This window comes from Delphinus delphis, chromosome 8 (genome assembly GCF_949987515.2).
Source record: "Delphinus delphis chromosome 8, mDelDel1.2, whole genome shotgun sequence".
NCBI lineage: Eukaryota > Metazoa > Chordata > Mammalia > Artiodactyla > Delphinidae > Delphinus > Delphinus delphis.
Genome location: NC_082690.1, coordinates 48,257,926 through 48,279,063, shown reverse-complemented (window position 1 = coordinate 48,279,063; position 21,138 = coordinate 48,257,926). Strand labels below are relative to the sequence as shown.

At 36.4% G+C, this 21,138-nt stretch overlaps 1 long non-coding RNA gene across 1 annotated transcript in view; it reads right to left on the bottom strand.

Moving 5' to 3' along the window:
• The window catches only part of LOC132429633 (uncharacterized), a 445,080-nt gene that overhangs the window by 180,315 nt on the left and 243,627 nt on the right, over window positions 1–21,138 (bottom strand). The window contains exon 2 of the long non-coding RNA XR_009520378.1: window positions 680–825. This is a non-coding gene — a long non-coding RNA (uncharacterized lncRNA). The remainder of the gene's footprint in view (window positions 1–679; window positions 826–21,138) is intronic.

Genomic DNA, 21,138 nt, shown 5'->3' with positions numbered 1-21,138 from the left:
TCCAGCACAAAATTTTCAAACTACTTTTGCCATATTTGATCAGTCACAGCCCCTTATCCATACACTGCACAAATCTTTTTTTGCATTTCAGTTGCATTTTTACCTTTCTTGAAATAATAAAGCATAATATGCCAAAAATGTTGCCTTTTTTCTTCCATATTGAATATTAAAATGGCTAAACAAAAATTCACCAATTTTGATAAGTCTTTTTTATAATGCACACTGATATGACAGCTGTCACATACAATCTAACAAAATTGTTTCGAATGAAGTTAAAGACACATAAGTGCTACTAGAGTCATCTTACAGAAAAAACCGAATGAAACTTTTGGCCCACCCAATACTTGAGTCAGCTCAAACTATGACAATACTCATAACAGAACTCACTTATATAATATGAAGAATCATGTCCTTCCTATGCCTATTTTATCTTTTGGCAAAATCTGGATTTTCAACTGTAAATATTATATACAGCATGGTATGTAATACTGGTATGTAATATTGGCAGTATGGTATGTAAATAAGTTTTTGTTATTATTGTTCACATTTGTTGAAAATGATTACTACTACTGCAACAACTACCACTACTAACAACTACTACTTCTTTACTGGTATAAACAATTTTGGTATTTACTGGTATAAATAAATATTTAGTACTTTAAAAGTTTCAGTAATATACCTCTACAGACTTTTGAAGGTTATCATGGCATGGAGCAAGAAGAGATGTCTTCTCCCATTTCTGTGCAACTTGATTGGCTTCTTCTATCTTCTGCTCACAACTTTTTTGAGAATTTAGCAATGTCATCTCATAAAATTCTTGAATATCTGTAAAGAAATGCAAGGGAAAAATCAAAATGTCATATACCACCTCACATATAGCTTCTCCATGTACATGTATATGGAAAATTTTGCTGATTAAAAAAACTACATAAATATGTATTCAAAGAAAAACAACAAAAATAGAGGAAATCCTAAAAATTAGCATTTTTACCTGCATTAAAATTCTTATAGCAACTTTATTCAGAACTGCAAAAATTGGAAGAAATCAAAATATCCTTCAATTAGTGAATGGATAAACAAACTGTAGTAAATTCATTTAATGGAATACTGTTCAGCAATAAGAATGAATGAGTTATCAAACCATGTAAAAACATGGATGAATCTTAAATATATATTGCTAAGTTTAAAAATGCCAGGCATGTAGCTAGGCTACATAGCGTATGATTACATTTATATAATGTTTGGAAAAAGCAAAACTAAAGAGACAATAAAATGGTCAGTGATTTCTAGAGGCTCTGGGAGAGGAGAGGAGGGTTGAATAGGTAAAGCACAGGGTGATGAAAACTTTCTGTAATAATACTGTAATGGTGGGCACCTAACAAGAAGCATTTGTCAAAACCCAAAGAATTTTACAGCACAAAGAGTAAACCAAATGCATGCAAATTTAAAAAATCATTTAGGAGGTCAGGGAATCCCAAGATGTGCAGACTGTGACAAAAGAATCTAACTATATTACAAATGAATGAAATAACCTCACTGAAGGCAGTAGGAGAAAAAGTTGATAACCTAAAAATGAGTAGAGACTGTAAAACCAAAGACAAAGAAACTACACAAAAGCATCCTAGTCTATACTCTAGTTGGTAAATTTGTTTCTCATGGAATCCAAGTCAACAATTTTGAAGCCACTGTACATATATAACTAGAACTGAAAATTAAATAAATGGATGGTAGATAGTGGGAGGCAGGTTTCTCACTGTTGGAGTAGGAAGTTACAGAAAAGAAAGTGGGTGGGGTGTCGTACTAGACTGAGTCATACGATTTTGGATTAGATTTGAAGACAACATTACAGACTCCTGTTTGGCTTAACAGAGATATGAATAGATACATATAGAAATATTTACAAATATGCATACACACAGGTTAGTATAAATACATATATTCCCTAACTCTGTCTGCTGAAAGGGCCTACAAGTAATGACTTTGGCCTCTATACAGCCTTCTCCACCAAATGGTAGAGGGTAATGAAAAAGTACAGATGGTATTAGCTTAGAATTGGGGGTATCTACATGAATTCAAAAGTTGTGGAAGGAAGGAAGAGAGGGAGGGAGGGAGGACAGAAGCCCAGAGACGGAAGCCCTCTCTATTCAAGGCTCATAGAGAAGAAACATCATTGAATAAAGTCAAACCTTTTCACACCCAGGACTGCAGAAAACCTACACATTATTGGGAGTATGTTTCTATGTGATTTGACTACTTGACTATTTGATCACAACTACAAGCACTTTTTATTTTGCACAGTCCTCCCTCAAATGAAAACATTTTGCCACCTCTAAGGATACATTCTAAATAAATTCCTCACATGCTTGAAGGCATACCCATATTGACCTCCCAATTATTTTTTAAATAGTCTATAAATTATTATCAAATTTACAGATGAGTGCTTCTCCAACTCTAACATACACATGAATCTCAATCACCTGGAGATTTTGTTAAAGTGCAAATTATGACTAAACTCAGGAATGGAACCTGGATCTCTGTATTTCTAACAAGCTCCCAGGTGGTGCCGATGGCTTCTGATGCACCAGCAACACTGGACTTAAGAAACAGCACCTCTGTGATTAGAACCCAAGGCTTCATACTCTCATTTCAAACATCCCTTACTGAGTTATTACAATCCTCTTTCTCTTCAGAGTGAGGGGTCAGGGGACATCCCAGTAAGAGAAGCAAGTTGACAAGAAAAGAACTCTGCCTGTTGATTGAAAGATAATAATAATAACTACTTAGTGAATATTATTGACTAAATTGATTCAGATTCAATTACCTACAAAGTCAACTAAAAGGAATTATATTTCAGTACTCTGCCTTTAGGACACATTAAAGCAGAAAAAAAATCAACTTCCAGGTGATATCTGAGACAGTATCTATTCAGTCCAATCTCTCTCTTTTGTTTTAACCTACATTCCATAAAGATGATATCTGGCCTTTGTAAAGATGATTCTGCCGCAGCTGGGTCTTCAACTATCAAACAGCATGATCAAGGGAATTCATAGTAAATAGAACTGTCTTTTTAAGCATACCCTTAAAAACTCATATACTCAAAATATTTCATCTTTTTCCAAGCAGAGACAATCCAACATGACATACTTATTTCAGTGATGGTGCTCTTTCTTCAAAAGATCCTTAGAGATCCTCTTTGAGATATGCCTTCCAGCATCCAAGGAACTTATTTTTAATATCCTCAGAAGTGGTGAACCTTGTTTCATTTGAAGGAGATTTGATTATTTTTTTAATGCCAAAACTCACTGGACAAACTGTGAATATGGTGAGTGACTGAGAAATGGATTTCCTTTTACACAACTTGAATTAAATTAAGAAAATATGACTTAAATCATGAGATTTTTTTTTTTCCTAGTATGACTCACAAATTGCTCTGCAGTTATCTACTTAACCACAGTAAAACAAAAAAGTAACCAGAATGCAAGATGTTTAACATATTTATATGCTTTCTTATCTATTAGCTCAAAGGCTGGAATAAAAGTGACTGGGGAAAGGCTCTTTTTTGCTTCCTCCCATCCCAGCTATCATGTTCCTACACATAGTATTCATGGGAACAATTACAGTCATCTCTCCAGCCTGCCAACCAGAAACCTCTTTGGAGCTTGTTATTGTTGGTTCATTTGTTTTTTTGTGATTCGCAGATATGGCTGTAACTCACCAAAGAATTCACTGAAATGAGCTGAGGATTCTCACCATACAGCCTCAATAAAGAAATGGTAATCTTTGTAAGATGTACTTTCTTTTAAAACATATGTCTTGTGCTTCTTCTAGCATCCCCTTTTCTCTGCAGGATTTCCCATACCACACACCTGATTATGAATTCAGCTAAACAGTATAACACAGTTGAGCTTGCTATATTTAAAGATGTTACAAAGTGCAGTCTTAGTGTTCCATTAGCTTTTCCTGAACATTTGGTTCTATTTGGTAGCTGGATAAATGCTCATATCCAATTTCCTTATGCTGCATCCAGATACCATACTTCTGCAAAATAAAAACTTATCATTGTCTTGGTCCATTTGAGCCCAAGACTACTAGACACTGAAGCATAGTAACAGAATTTCTAATAAAGTCCAATGGAGTAAGTGTCCTATCTTAGTCTGGCAGCCAGTCAAGGTTCTTTAAGTGTATTACCTGGGACTAGAAAAATAAATATGAATATGAGGAGTAGGCTAAAGTTAAATGTGGATGAAAAGAATATATAAGTTAAATTTTACAGCCAAGAAAAGAGAGTGAAAGCAACATCAGTGATAGGTACAAATCAAGTACCAAGTTAGGGAAAAAAGGAGCCCAAACCATAGCAGGGATGAGTGTGAAACCCAGAGTCCAAAGACATGATCAAACCCAATATATATTGAAGAATTAAGACCACAGAATCAGGAAATGCTTACACACAAAAGATTCAAACAAATTTCCATAATATTCTGATATGATTGAGCTTCTTCTATACCTGGACAAAGCACGGAAGGAAGGAGGGAGGGAGGGAGGGAAGGAGGGAGGGAGGGAAGAGGAGGCAGAGAAAGAAAAGGAGGGAGAATGGAAAGGAGGGAGAAAGGAAAAAAGGGATGAGGGAAGGAAATTTGGTTTCAAAATACTTTCTTCTACTAAAAGGAACCAGGGCTTTTTGGTTAGACTCACTCTAGGGCTACAGCAGAGAAACTATAAGATGAACCTGGGACTTGCATCAGAAAGTAAGGAAGTACTGAAAAATCACGGGAACATATCAAAAAGGCATGAAAGCCATCTTGAAGGGGCTCCTACTAACAAAATCTGGAACAATTTGAGCATTAAAGTAAATTAATAATAGCAATAGATTATAACCTACTGAGTAAAATAAAAATCTATGCGTTCATCCTGACATAAAAATAAATGATTAAATGGAAGAGAAGGGAAAGCTCTTCCTTACAGGAGAATGCCAGTTAAAAAATATAGAAGAAATGATGGAATTAGAAAATCATCAATGGACACTGCAACTAGTGGGTAAAATTTTGGTGAGGAACATAATGTTACATAGTCTCAAAGTATCTCCCCACAAATTAGAACAAACTGGCACTGGGAGCCTCCTGTTATCAACCACCAAGATGGATATAGCATCATTTCTGTGTTACTCCTCCCGGAAATGCATAAACTGAATCTAATCATTAGGAAACATCAGATGAAACCAAATTGTAGGACAGTCTACAAAATGCCTGATCTGGAATCTTCAAAAATATCCAGGTCAAGAAACTGCAGATTAAAGGGGACTAAAGAGGCATGACAGGGACTTCCCTGGTGGTCCAGTGTTTAAGAATCCGCCTTCCAATGCAGGGGACGTGGGTTCAATCCCTGGTCAGGGAACTAAGATCCCACATGTCACGGGGCAATAATAATAAGCCCACACACCACAACTACTGAGCCTGCACGCCACAACTAGGGAGCCCGTGTGCTGAAACTATTGAGCCTGCACACTCTGGAGCCCATGTCACAACTAGAGAGAAGCCCACGTGCCACAACGAAAGATTCCGCATGCCACAACTAAGACCCAACACAGCCAAATAAATAAATAAACAAAATATAAAAGAAAAAAGAGGCATGACAATTAAATGTAATGTGTGATCCTGGATAGATCCTGATAGACTGGGGAAACATAGCTATAAAAGATATTTTGGTGACTACTGCTGAAACTGAATATGGACTGTGCATTAGATATTAGTTTTGTATCAATGTAAAATTTCTTGATTTTGATAACTGCACTATTTATGTAAGGAAATATTCTTGTTTTTAGGAAACAGACATTGAATTATTTAGTCATAATGGGGCCTGATGTCCCCAAATCATTCTCAAATGGTTCATTAATAATATGCACATACACATGTGTATGTATGTATGTATATATATATACAGAGAAAGAAAGACACACATATAGAAAGAATGATAAATCAAATAGGGCAAAATGTAAACAGTTGGTGAATCTGAGTAAAGTAAATATACAGGAGCTCTCTGTACTAATCTTGCAACTTTTCCATAGATTTGAACTTATTTCAAAATATAAAGTTTTCAAAAATGGGAAGGTGACTAGGAGATATTAGGGCTAAGTATGGCATTGAGAAATATCCAGGAACATTTTAAGAAATATCTAGAGAAAAAAGACTCCAAGGGGAGCAAAGTATAAAGTGCAGAATGTGATGGGAGAGGTAGATCAGTAGTGCAAAAGTGAAGTAGTATATAGTAATCTAGAAGTTAAAGCACGAGCACTGAAGTCAGACAGGCCCTGGCTCTGCTACTTACTAAATGTGTGACTTTTAGCAAGACACTTAAACTCTTTAAGCCTCAGTTTTTCACCTAAAAACTTTACATACATAAGTACTTCAAACAGTTGAACAGTTACATAGAACATACTCAATAAATGCTATTATTCTTTTGATTAATACATTATCTTTGAACAATACTGTGTACACAGGAAGTCCCATTAAATGCTGGAAACCTGAACACAGAATATGCTTAGGTAGGAGTCATTTCTTCCAGAACAGTTAAGAGTGAACACTTGGAGCAATAAAGTAGAATTAATACTTGAAAAGGAGGCAGAAAACTGTTATTTACAAGTAAAAAAAATAACTAATTAAAACAGAAATGTTAATAGAAATGCAATAAGATGTGCATGAAGCAAAATGTAGTATTTTTTTTCTCAAAAAAAAAAAGGTTCTTAAAAATACAACCCCTAAAACAAACTTTAATTCAACATATCTCTTTGATGAATAAGTGTGATACTTCAAGTTGCTCAAAAAGCAGTCACTAAATAAACTCAAGATATTGTTAATGCAAATCAGCTACCTTTTATCAGCACTTATATTCCCAAACTACCACCAGGTATGTCTTATTCTATATCTAAGAGATAATTAAATTTCAATTTCACATCAATCATCCAAGATACAGGAATGTTATACATTCTTTTTAACCTCACAAAGGTTTACCATGTAAACTCTACAAATTCTGGAAAGATAAGAAACTATAGGTAGGTAAAATGGTATGATCTTAGTTTTAAACTTAGTTTTAAACTTTAAAGTTTAAAACTTAGTTTTAAACTTGCATAAATTCCACATTTCCTCCCCACTCCCCAAAAAAACCACATATCTCCCAGTCTGCGTTTAGGTATTGATATTGCTCGTTGAGGGAAGAAAGGAAGAAAGAAATTAGCATTTGTCATTTACCCACCATATGTTAGGCATCCACACTTTGAAACATCATTTATTTTACTTAGTCCTTGCAATCATATTATGAGGCATTATTATTACACCTATATTTTAAAGATGGAGAAACGGACTTAAGGTCACAGGGCTGTGCAGTAGCGAGGCTAGGATTGGAATCTACATTTGGCACAATAGCCTACACTCTTTTTGCTACAACATGCTCAGTAATATGCCTAATGGAACATTAGGGGTTAATTGAATGGTATTGATGTTAAAACTAGCATATCTCATTGTAAATGCAGGACTAAAATATCATTTAGGAAATTCTTCAGATCACCAGATGGAAGGAAAACCAAACCTAAGAAACTCTTCCAAAAACTTTCCAAGGCCTGTTACCAAGAATATTTTAACTAATCTCAACTGCACAGTGCTTAGCAGAAGCTATTGAGTTTCTCTCCCCATCAGTGGAAACTCAAACAGAATGAGAGTTTGGGCTCCAAGGACCATATCTTCCTAGCTGATGAATACCAAGGGGAAGCAAAAACGCTTCTACATAGAGGTAGCCACAGACGGTCAGCATAGTTAAGCTTGGAGACAATGTTAAATTTTAAACATTAAAAAGAGGTTATTACAGATGGCATAATTGGCATCAAACAATTCAGGTTTGCTTTACACATGCCATGAATACAGGGTATTCAATAAATATTAGTTATGCAATACTATTGTAACGATTTTTCCTGTGGAATTAGAGATGACTTTAACAGAAAATAAGAAGCAGAAGATAAAAAGATGACAAGATAGGTATGAAATAAGAAACCAGACTGTGGGGGAAACTTTATTGTCAGGCACGTAAGCACAGATTTACTTAATATTCTGTTTAATGGTGATTTTATGCAATTTTATGATCAATCCAACTACAACTCAGATGCGGCCAGAATAGTATTCAGTCTACAGAGAGAAGTTATACCTAGAGATAGCGCCATGTGTTAAGTAGGAAAATAAAATTCTGTCTCTGATATGCAAAAAGACAGTGTCCCTCTCATCTCCTTGAATCTGGTACACAGGTACTCTTATTACAACTTGCCAAAATATTTTCTTTTTTGTTTTCAATTTGTTTCACTTTGTTCTTTACTTTTTTCTTATTTTGGACATACAGTTCTGAATTATAACACAAGATTATATAGAGCTTTATTGATGAATACCAAAAGCTTAGTCTTTTCTACGTGTAACATGAGGTGAAGGGTGTTTCTTTGGCAGATTAAACACCTAATGTCAACTACCACTTGAGAAAAGTGTCACATTCCACTACTCCAAAAGGATTGATCTAAATGACAGGCTGTAATCACTTCATTTGGAACTGGTCCAAGAAGTGACAGCTGATGGCTAATCTCAAAAAGAATACTGTTCTGCATCATCAGTGTACCAATTTATCTGAAAGACCAATTTTAAATTGTAAAAATTATTGAAAGTATACTCCTATAAAATTTATGATAATATTTTATTATAATTATGGTATAATTTCCATTATATATAATTACATTATTATACACAAATGACATAATTATATTATAATTGATTGGAGTTGATAGATTATATTAATTATGTAAAATTATCATATGTATATCCTTATAGCACAGGTATAATCATATCCATTATATTAAGCTTACAATCTACTGTGCTAACTCAACTTACTAAAACATACCGCTTAAATAAAATTGTAGAAAAATAAAGTCTGGAGCCATTGAACATGTCACCTCCCTTTCTTCCCAACTTCCCCAATATCTAAAAGGTTTGCATGAGGGAAAATCATATGCCCAAATACAAAAGTACAGGTTATAAAATATGCTACCCTATATATTAAAGCTATTAGTAGCTTACCTTTATATTGGCTAAATAAAGTATACTACCTTTTGTTCTGAAGTAAGAGTGGAAAGCCAGCCTACAGATGGATGGTTTTTATGGTACAAGAACTATCCAATCCATTGCAGTCTACAAGTGTGACAGGAAGCTTTGCTGTTCTCTTTTAGACGAGCTAATGTTGTGCAATAATCTTGAAACAGCTGGAAAGCCACACAGACCCCATAATCAAACAAGAATCAAACTATTCCCAGATGAGAAAAACTGCATGATAATAGTTCTATTCACCATCTTTGGAAAATAGTAATACTTACTCTTGCTTTATCGAAAAATACATCTATGAGCTCCTCTTACTTTCCTCTTCCTCTCCCCATCCCCTTTCTCCTTTTCCGTTCCTTTCCCTACCCTACCTTCCCCTTCCTTCCTTACTGAACAATTCAGTTCTAAAGCCATTAGGTAAAGTAGAGCAAGGTCTATTCTGGTGGTGGAGGAGGTTGAGCAAAGGAGCTATGTTGGCTCAGAGCAGGGTGCCAGAGCTCAAGGAGGGTGAAGAGGACATCAACATGTGAAAGTGGCCCAGAGCAGTTACAGAGACTGACAGACTAAGGAAGGAGTTCTCACAGAGAGGTAGCCAGATGTGAGCTGTTGAAACCAAAACAAGTTGAAGAGGGCCAAACAGTTCAGATATTGTTGGAGCATTGGCTCAAAGCCTGACCTCTATGAGGAGGGCGCCCATGCTGTGGGAAGGCCTGGGATGCTTTGTCACAGCTACATAGGCTGAGGAGGTCATCTGTGCAGAAGGGTGGCCTAGTGAGGGTTGTGAGAACCTAAGTTTGGTAAGAAGCGTGTCTGTGGCAGTGATAATGGAAGACTGGTTACATATAGGGAGATTGACCAAATAAGTAAATAAAATAAGGATAATGAGAGTTTATCAGAAAAGGGAGTCAAAATATGAAAATAAAGAAAACTATAATGAACTATGTGGTACTGGATTAGTGTGAGCTCATGGTTTTTAATACACATAAATATTCATATAGACGTAAACATGTACACGTATAAACATACACAAAATGGAAAAGAGTAACCTCACAGCGGAGAAGCCTAAAACCTGGAACACATCAATCGAGTATTCAAAGTAAACATCATGAATAAATGGAGCAAATATAATCATGAGCCACCCGATAGGATACAGTAAAAAGAACACAGCCTTGCTTCTGTGATACTCCTATCTTCATAAGCGTCCAAGTCACAAAAAACAAGTTAAGGCTGAGGAACTATTCCAGAATTAAGGAAACTAAAAAGACATGACACCTAAAGGCCACATGTGATTCTAAACTGAATTCTTCACTATAACACAATTTTATTGGGACATTTGTTAATTTGCTGATTTTGTTGGTTACCTTGCAGTTACGTAGGAGAATGTCCTTGTTCACAGGAAATACACACTAATGTATCAGGAGGTGATGGAACAACAGGTTGACCAATTACTCTCAAATAGTTCGAGATAAAAATTATTGCATTGAACGTTCAAGTTTGAGATTGTTTCAAAGTTTCTTTTAATGTCTTAAAAATAAACATTAAAATATTTTTTTAAATAAAAAAAGAATGAAAATTACATCTAGGAAATAGAAGATGTAAATTCTTCTTGGTTGTCTAGATGAAGACCCCTTACGCAACTTTTAAACTTCAATAGTTTATTTCTGTGTTAGTAATAATAATAAGTACCATTTATCAAGACTTTACCATAGCATGTTAAGCACTACATGTAATACATTATCTCATTTACTACTCCCAAATATCCTATGACATAAGAACTATTATTTTACCTACTTTACAAAGGAGGAAACTCAGGAAGAGAGAAGTTAAGAAATTTGCCCAGTTTGCTTAGCTCATAACTTTGGGTGCCAGGATAGGAATCACATATGTCTAACTCCAAAGCCTGTGGCCTTAACTAGTACAAACTGATATTTTATGTCTAGAATAATTGTAGGATTTTTCTTTGTTTTGCTCTGGGTTTACAGGGATTTTATTTATTTTGTTTTTCTCTTCATCTAGCGTGTTTTATGGACCATGACTCGGCAGTTCCAGCTCAAATGTTCTTTATCCCTGAAGCCTCTTCCACCACAAGTCATTTCTCCCATCCTCCCCTCTATTGCCTTTGCACTTTGCATTTATCTTGTGATTCTTACAGCCCCATGTCACTGGTATATATGCTTTATCTCCCTACATCTAAGCTTTGCAAAGTTATAGGCCAAGGCACACTTCACTTTTTATCCCTTGTGAGCAGCAGAGGTCAAATTTTATCATGCACCAATATCACCTGAAGAGCTGATTTAAAAAACAGATTACTGGGCCACACCCTAGAATTTCCGATTCATTATGTCTAACATGTGGCCCCAAATTTACTTTTCTAATAAATTTCCAGGTGATGTTGATATTGCTGATCCAGGGACCATACTTTGAGAACCATTGCAGTATAGAGCTTATCAGTGTCTTGCCAAAGTAGCTATATAGTGTTTTAGGATTTACAAAACTATAATACGTACATTATCTTCTTTAAATATAATATACCCAAATAGGGATATCATATATCTATGCTATAGAACATCTCACACTGTAGGGTAAAAATCAGTTTGTTAGTATATCTTTTTTCACCCTTCATTCATTCATTCATTTATCCCATAAATATTACTAAGCATGTATTTTTGTGCCTGACACTGGAAATACAGCAGTGAATAAGACAGATTGGTCTCTGCCCTGACAAAAACTAAGTCTAGCAGGAAAAAAAAATACTAAACAATGAGGCAAAACATATTTCCCTACCTTCACTCTATTTCCCTCCTCTTTTGCTTTTTGGGGAGCAAAGAAACAAAATATTTATTAGCACAGTTAACACATTGAAATTAAGTTATAATAGGCTAGGCCCAGAACAATTTGTTTGTCTTATAGCTTTTTCACTCTGAAGTACCTAAGGGTCTAAACTAACCTTCAAAGATATGTAAACCTGAAAATACAACACTCCCTCCAACTCCTCAGGGGACAATAAATGGAATCTCCTTCTGAAGGGGAAGCTATCAGACAAGGAGAATAAAAGGAGAAAAAGGTAGGAAGACCATAAAGGAAAGAAATATTATGTCCATCAGAGGTGGACTCTGTATGAACAGATAGATGGGAAAGGAAAATAAGAATTCTGAAGCATCCTTGGGGACACATGTACATTCATATTATCCAGAAGTAAAGTTTTCTTTCTGGACATATTATGGACGTACGTAATGGTTTGCCAAGTTGTTACTATAGGGTCATGGATGTCAGCCTAGAAGTAGAAAGCATAATTAATGAGAATATGGTTGACCCTTGAAAAACGAAGGGGTTAGGGGAGCCAACCCTCTGCACAGCTGAAACTCCATGCATAACTTATAGTTGTTCCTCCTTAGCCAAGGTTCCTCCTTATCCATGGTTCTGCACCGGCAGATTCAACCAACCATGGATGGGGTAGTACTACAGTTTTTACTATTGAAAAGAATCCATGTAAGTGGACCCACACAGTTCAAACCTGTGTTGTTCAAGGGTCAACTGCACACGATAGAAAGTCTAACCTAGGGAGTTTAATTCCCAAAGGAGGAAGAACTTTTGACTGAGCCCTAAGGATAAGTAGGCATTTTCAGGCATGGGAATTTAGGGACAGGGAAGTGGAAGGGATGAAGAATGTGCAGAAACCTGAGGAAGAAGAAAGCATGGCAAAGACATTAAAGAAATCCAATAAAGAAAGAGAATGGTATAACACGAGGCTGGAAAAGCAGGCAGAGATATGGTTATATTCTGACTTGACTTTTAGGATCTTGAGAGTAGAGATCATGTCAGTAAACTTTGTAACATCACTGCTAGAAAAGTAGTATATACTCAATAAATGTGGAATTAGAGAATCAATAAATGAAAGGATGGATACAGAAGTTAATGAATGAATGAGCAAAGAATATATATGGTTCAGAAGATAGAGGCATAAAACTGCATGGCGTGATCTGGAAACAAAAGGTTGAATGGACTAATACAAAAAAGAAAAGAAGCCATGAGTCTGAATCATGCAGTGCTAGAACTGTGAGAGTGATGAGAATCATCTTATTAACCCCTCGCTGTACAGATGATGAAATTGGAGCTGGTGAATTAAGGTGACTTCTCCAAGAACATAAAGCTAGTAGTGACCAAACCAGGACTTGAATCTCCTGATTCTCAAGGATTTCCACTATAGTCTTGACTTGTTCTGTATCTAGAAATATAAGAATAAGTCTCTAACAGTCACTATGCAGGTAGATGCCAAGCACATCAGAACCTTATCTCTAAAGGATATATAACAACCAACAGCTGTCACTATTTTTCCAGTTGGAGCTTTAGGACTTAGCTTTGTATATCCAAGAAAAATGCCCATCCCTCCCTGCCATCCAACTGATTCATTAAAAAATAATTAGTGTTACCATTTCTTTTTCTACCTTTAGCCTAAAAGAATTAATACAAATGATATAGTAAAAACACTCAGCACAAAATGACCTTGAGAGCACTTGAGGTCAGACTATCATGGGAAGAAATCTCTCCAAGCAGCTGCATAACTACCTATAGTCCACAAGAGGTTAGAGTCAATAGATTCTGAAAGGCTGACTCCACATTCTGTTCCTCTTTAGGTAACAAGCGTTTGTCAGAAACTTGGACAGACTCTAGTCATACATCACAAAAACAGGTTTTGCCCTGAGTGACCTGCTTGGTCTGTTGTTTTATTTCCAAACTTCCTTTTCCTGGCTGCCCAAACTCACTAACGATGAGTTACCTAAACAAACAATATAACTTTGACTCATTTAAGCACCATATTTGTTATTAATTAAAGTATTACAATTTGGCTCTTTTTTTTCTGTACTCCCTTTCAAACCACATGGCAGATACATGCTTCCCCATCCTCTTTTACGAAGCACCAGAGTGCCTGACAGACCTACATTCCCCTTCTGAGGGATTTCCTACTCATAAGCTATACCAGCCTGCCTGGTGATTGCTGACCACCTGACTCAAGATCAGTCAATTGCTAGACTGCATGGTAGGCTCTGAAACGGCCTGGTATAAGAACTCCACCTTACAAAGGTGGTGATAGACTAAATGAATCAGTTCCTTTCACGTGAGAAGTTTTTTTTCAATAAAGCAGAAAAAGTCAGTTAATATAATGGTAGGAGGAACAGAAGCCAAAACAGAGAGTTAGCATAGTTGTAGAGATTAAAGTTGGGAGTATTCCAGCTGAGGGTACGGCAGGATAACCTAGTAGTTAATAACAACAACAACAATAATAATAATAAGGGCTTACACTGATTGAGCCCTCACTATGTTCCAGATATGGTAAGAAATTCACACATATTATTCCACCAAACCTTACAACTACCTATGAGTTTGCTTCTATTATTATCTCCATTTCACAGATGAGAAAACTAAGGCAGAGAGAAGTTAAGAAGTTAAGGAGATTCCTCCTATATGGTAGAATCAGGATTCTAACCCAGATTTGTTTGATCCTAGAATCCCTGCTCTTACCCACTATCCAAATTAGAGTTTGATTTATGTCTCGAATGATATTTCAGGCTTAATACAGTGTTTGAGATTCTGGTCTTTTTTACTTGCACCTGAATTTGTACAGGAAACCCTCATTACTTAAGGAAAACTGAACACAGGAAAGGTGGGTCTCTGGACCTAAAAAGTACACTCAGGGTTGATATTAGAATCCTAAGGCCTAAAGTTATGTTTTCTAAAAACCTTTGAAGTGATACTCAGACTTATCTTAATCACATCTCTGGTATCTTACTGTGCATTAGCTTCACAATCTTTCTTTCTTTATTTTGACCATGGGGAATGGTAATAATAGTAGAGCAAGGAGAGAAGAAAGTTAGAGTATGAGGACATATATGTAAATATCTTGGTCTATGCAATTCAATAAATATTAAGTGATATCTATACGCATGTAAATGGACACAAATCCCTATGTATCACCTCCTCTACTTAGGCTATATTATTACCCAGGTTAATACAAAAGTCACAACGCAAGAGGGAGAGCAAGATGGCAAAGTAGGAGAACTCTGAGCTCACTTCCCCCAACATACACATCAAAAACACACCTACATATGGAGCAACTCCTGCCCAGGAACCGCACCGCACCCCTAGCAGGGAACACAGAAGAGGAAGGAAATATCACAGGCTCAGGTGATCGTCCACAGGGAGTGAAAGGTTTGAGCCACATACTGGGCACCCCAACCCTGGGGTCCACCACTAGGAAGACAAGTCCCTTTAGCTGGTTTGAAACCCAGTGGGACTCACCAGAAGGCTTTAAGAAACCAAGCCTCTGCTCATGAAGCATACACATATAAGCTTGCTTACTCCCGGGAACAGCACAGAAGAAGCAGATTGAAAACTGCCTGGACTCTGGCTGGCTTTCCACAACCGTCTCAGGGTGTACCCCAGCCTGCACCAGATGACTTCTCCAGTCCCTCTGGCTCTGGTGCTGCTCTGCACTAGAGCAGAGGTACCACTGCCAAGGAAAGTGCACACAATTAGAAGGAATTGAATAAGCTTGGACCTAACCCTTAGGTCTTCTGCACCAGCATCTTGGGCCCCAACCCCACTCCCAATAAGGAGGTGATAGCCAGTGAGCACAGGAGAAGCCCTGGCTCACACCTGGCTCTGATTCTAGCCCCTCCATCTCTAACCCTACCTCCCATTAAGATGGTAGATTCCAGCACACCCCAGGGGAAGACGTGACGCATGCTTACTTCAGATCCAGTTCTCCCACCAAAGCCACTGGGCACGTGCAAACTGCATAGGGATGCTCCCACACAAGGACACCCTTTCGAGACTGGGGGACTGTTTCATCGAATTTCATAGAGACAGAGAAAGTTAAAATAAGAAAACAGGAATATGTTTCAAACAAAAGAAAAAAAAAAGGTGCTGAAAGAAACCTATAAATAATTTACCAGATAAAGAGTTCAAAGCATTAGAAATAAGAATGCTTACTGAATTTGGGAAAAGAATAGATGAACACAGTGAAAATTTTAATAACGAACTAGAAAATATAAAAAAGAACCTGTCAAGCTGAAGAATACAGTAAGTGAAATGAAAAATACACTAGAAGGGGCTTCCCTGGTGGCGCAGTGGTTGAGAGTCCACCTGCAAATGCACGGGACACGGGTTCATGTCCCGGTCCGGGAGGATCCCACATGCCGCAGAGCGGCTGGGCCCGTGAGCCATGGCCGCTGAGCCTGCGTGTCCGGAGCCAACGGGAGAGGCCACAACAGTGAGAGGCCCGCGTACTGCAAAAAAAAAAAAAAAAAAGATACACTAGAAGGAATTAATAGCAGACTAGGTGATACAGAAGAATGCATAAACAATCGGGAAGATAGCATAATGGAAATCACCCAATCAGAAGAGCAAAAAGCAAAACAAATTTTAAAAAATGAAGATAATTTAAGGCACCTCTAGAACAACATCAAGCATACTAACATTTGCATTATAGGGGTCCCAGAAGGAGATGGGAGACAGAAAGGAATAGAAAATGTATCTGATGAAATTGGGGCTGAAAACTTCCCAAAGCTGAAGAAGGAAATAGATTTCCAGGTGCAGGAAGCACAGAGAGTCCCAAATAAGTTGAACTCAAAAAGACCCAAACCAAGACATATCATAATTAAAATGGCAAGAGTTAAAGAGAAAATTCTAAAGACAGCAAGAGAAAAACAGAGTCAAATACAAAGAAGTCCCCATAAGGCTATAAGCTGATTTTTCTGCAGAAACATTGCAAGCCAGAAGGGAGTGGCATGATGTATTTAAAGTGCTGAAAGGGAAAAACCTAAAACCTAGGATAATCTACCCAACAAGGTTATCATTCAGAATTGAAGAAGACATAAAGGACTTCTGAGAGAAGCAAAAACTAAGAGTTCATCAATATTAACAAAAACTGTTAAAGGAACACTGTAAGTGGAAAAGAAAAGTCTGTACAACAAGAAGTAAGTATCTATAGGAAAGGAAAAACCCACTAGTAATAGCAAATATACAGTAAAGGCTGTGGATCAACCACTCAAGCTAGTACAAAGACAAAAAGCAACTATAACCACAATAAATGGTTAAGGGATAGACATAAAGAGTTAAAATAGGACATCAAAACCACAAAACATGGACGAGGGGAGTAAAAAATGTGGATCTTTTAGAATGTGTTTCAACTTAAATGACTATCAGTTTAAAACAAGTAGATATAGTTATAGGTCAACATATATTAACCCCATGGTAACCACAAATGAAAAACCACAATAGATACATAAAAAAGTAGAGAGAAAGGAGCACAAGCATAATACTAAAAAAATTATCAAATCACAAAGGAAGAAACTAAAAGAAGAAAAAAAACCAGAGAAGAACTACAAAAACAACCAGAAAACAAGCAAGAAAATGGCAATAAGTACATACCTATCAATAATCACTTTGAATGTCAATGGAATAAATGCTCCAATCAAAAGACATACAGTGGTTGATTAGATAAAAAATAAGACCCATCTATATGCTATCTACAAGACACTATAACTTCAGAGCTAAAGATAAACATAGACTGAAAGTGAAGGGATGGAAAAAGATTTTCCATGCAAATGGAAACAGAAAGAAAGCTGATCATATCAGACAAAGTTGTCTTTAAAACAAAATCTATAACAAAAGACAAAGAAAAGCATTATATAATGATAAAAGAATCAATACAAGAAGAGTATATTACACTCGTCAATATATATGCACTGAATATAGGAGCACCTAAGTATATAAAGCAAATATTAACATACCTAAAGGTAGAAACTGACAATGATAAAATAATGGCAGGGGACTTTCGCACCCCACTTACACGGACAAATCATTCAGCCAGAAAATCACTAAGGAAACAGTGGCTTCAAATGCACATTAGACCAGCTGAACTTAATAAATATCTACAGGACATTCCATCCAAAAACAGCAGAAGACACATTCTTTTGAAGCACACATGGAATTTTCTCCAGGACAGATCACATGCTAGGCCATAAAATAAGTCTCCAAATTTAACAGGATAGAAATCACATCAAGCATTCTTTCTGACCACAGCAGTATGACACTAGAAATCTATTATAGGAGAAGAAATGGGAAAAACACAAACAAGTGGAGGCCAAACAACATGCTACTAAAAAAATCAATGGATCAGTGAAGAAATCAAAGCAGAAATCATAAAATACCTTGAGACAAATGAAAATAAAAACACAACTTTCCAAAATCTATGAGATGCAGCAAAAGCAATTCAAAGAGGGATATTTACAGCAATACAGACGTACCTCAATAAGCAAGAAAAATCTCAAATAAACAACCTAAACTACCATTTAAAGTAATTAGAAAAGAAGAACAAACAAAGTCCAAAGTCAGGATAAGGAAGGAAATAATAAAGATCAGAGAGGAAATCAATAAAATAGAAATTTAAAAAAATAGAAAAGATCAATAAAACTGAGCTGTTTTTTTCCTGAAAAGATAAACAAAATTGATGAACCTTTAGCCAGTCTCATTAAGAAAAAAGAGAGAACCCAAATAAAATAAGAAATGAAAGATGAAAAATAACAAACAAAAGCACAGAGATACAAAAATTCATAAGAGAATATTATGAACAGATATATGCCAACAAATTGGACAACCCAGAAGAAATGGATAAATTCCTAGAAACATACAATCTTCCAAAAGTGAATCAGAAAGTTCTTAACAGACCAATCACTGGCAGTGAAACTGAATCAGTAATCAAAAATTCCCAGCAAACAAAAGTCCAGGACTGGATGGCTTCACAGGGGAATTCTACCAAATATAGAAAGTAAAGCTAATACCTCCCTTCTTAAACTATTTCAAAAAAACCTGAAGAGGAGGTAACACTCCCCAATTCATTCTACAATGCCACTATTACCCTGATATCAAAATCAGTCAAAGAAACTATACATACAAAAAAATAACAGGCCAATATCTCTGATGAATATAGATGCAAAAATCCTAGCAAACTGAATTCAACAATATATGAAAAGGATCATACAATATGGTCAAGTGGGATTTACTCCAGGGATGCAAAGACAGTTTAATATCTGCAAATCGATCAATGTGATACAGCATATTAAAAAAAACAAAAGATAAAAACCACATGATCATCTGAATAGATGCAGAAAAAGCATCTGACAAAATTCAACATCCTTCATGATAAAAACTATTATCAAAGTTGGCATAGAGGAACATATATCAACATTATAAAGGCCATTTATGACAAACCCATAGCTACCAGCACACTCAGTGGTAAAAAAAAATGAAAGGCTTTCCTCTAACATCAGGGTCAAGACAAGGATACCCAGTCTCATCACTTCTATATAATATAGGATTGGAAGTCCTAGCCACAGCAATAAGGCAAGAAAAAGAAATAGAAAGCATCCAAATTGGAAGGGAAGAAGTAAAACTGTCACTACTTGCAAATGACCTAATGCTATATATAGAAAACCCTAAAGTCTCCACAATAGAACTATTAGAACCAATGAATGAATTCAGTAGAGTTGCAGGATACAAGATTAATATACAAAAATCTGTTGCTTTCCTATACATTAATGAATTATCAGAAAGAGAAAGCAAGAAAATCCCTTTTAAAATCACATCAAAAAGAATAAAATATCTAGGATTAAACTTAATCAAGGAGGAGAACGGAAAGGGAAGAGAAGGACAGGGAAAGGAAAGGAAGGGAAGGAAGTTCTGTTGAAGAGAGGATGGAGGGAGCCTAGCCATCAGACACATCAGTTCTTACCTAGGAACTGTGAACCCTTACAATTCCAGAGAACATAGTTTAACAACTGTAATACAGAGTGAAGCAAGTCAGAAGGAGAAAAACAAATACCGTATGCTAACACATATATATGGAATCTAAGAAAAAAAAAAAAAGGTCATGAAGAACCTAGGGGTAAGACGGGAATAAAGACACAGACCTACTAGAGAATGGACTTGAGGATATGGGGAGGGGGAAGGGTAAGCTGTGACAAAGTGAGAGAGTGGCATGGACATATATACACTACCAAAGGTAAAATAGATAGCTAGTGGGAAGCAGCCGCATGGCACAGGGAGATCAGCTCGCTGCTTTGCGACCACCTAGAGGGGTGGGATAGGGAGGGTAGGAGGGAGGGAGACACAAGAAGGAAGAGATATGGGAACATATGTATATGTATAACTGATTCACTTTGTAATAAAGCAGAAACTAACACACCATTGTAAAGCAATTATACTCCGATAAAAATGTTAAAAAAAACACAAAAAACTATTGCAAACCCGAGAGTGGAGCCCAATTAGTCAAGTCAAAAGGTATTGTTCATCCACTACGTGTAGAGCAATATACATGTAGAAAAGTAAAAGAGAGCCTCTGCTCTCAAGTTGCGTATGGTCTCCATGAAGAAATCTGGCATAAATTTGAGAACTGTTTTAAGAAAACTGTAAAGCAAAAAAAAAAAAAAAAAAAAAAAAAAAAAAAAAAAAAAATCTGGGTAAAGAACATAAACCTAGGAAATGCACAGGAGAGAATGACTCAATGTCCAAGAATGTTATTTAACACAACTCAATATTAAAACAAAAAAGATTGTAGTACAAAATGCCTATTGGACAAAATATTTAAGGACACTAAAGCAGCCAATGCATTTGGCAACAAGGAGGTCACTGCTGACCTTAACAATGGCAGCATCAGTGGAGTGCTGAAGATGGAAATGATTTATTTCCCCACAGCATTTATTCAATATATAAGCATTTTATTTCCATATGTGTTTATTTATGTATTGTCTGTCTCCCCCCATCAGAATATAAGCTCCATGAGCGCAAGGACCTTGCCAGTCACATTCACTCCTGTAAAAACAGTGCCTGGAATTGTAGTTTCTCAGTTGTTGGATGTTCTTGTTGTTGGATGATTGAATGACCCCTGAACTCTGACACCATCCACTCCCTACCTCTGACACCATGCACTCCCTACCCCTGCATGCTGACACCATCCACATGC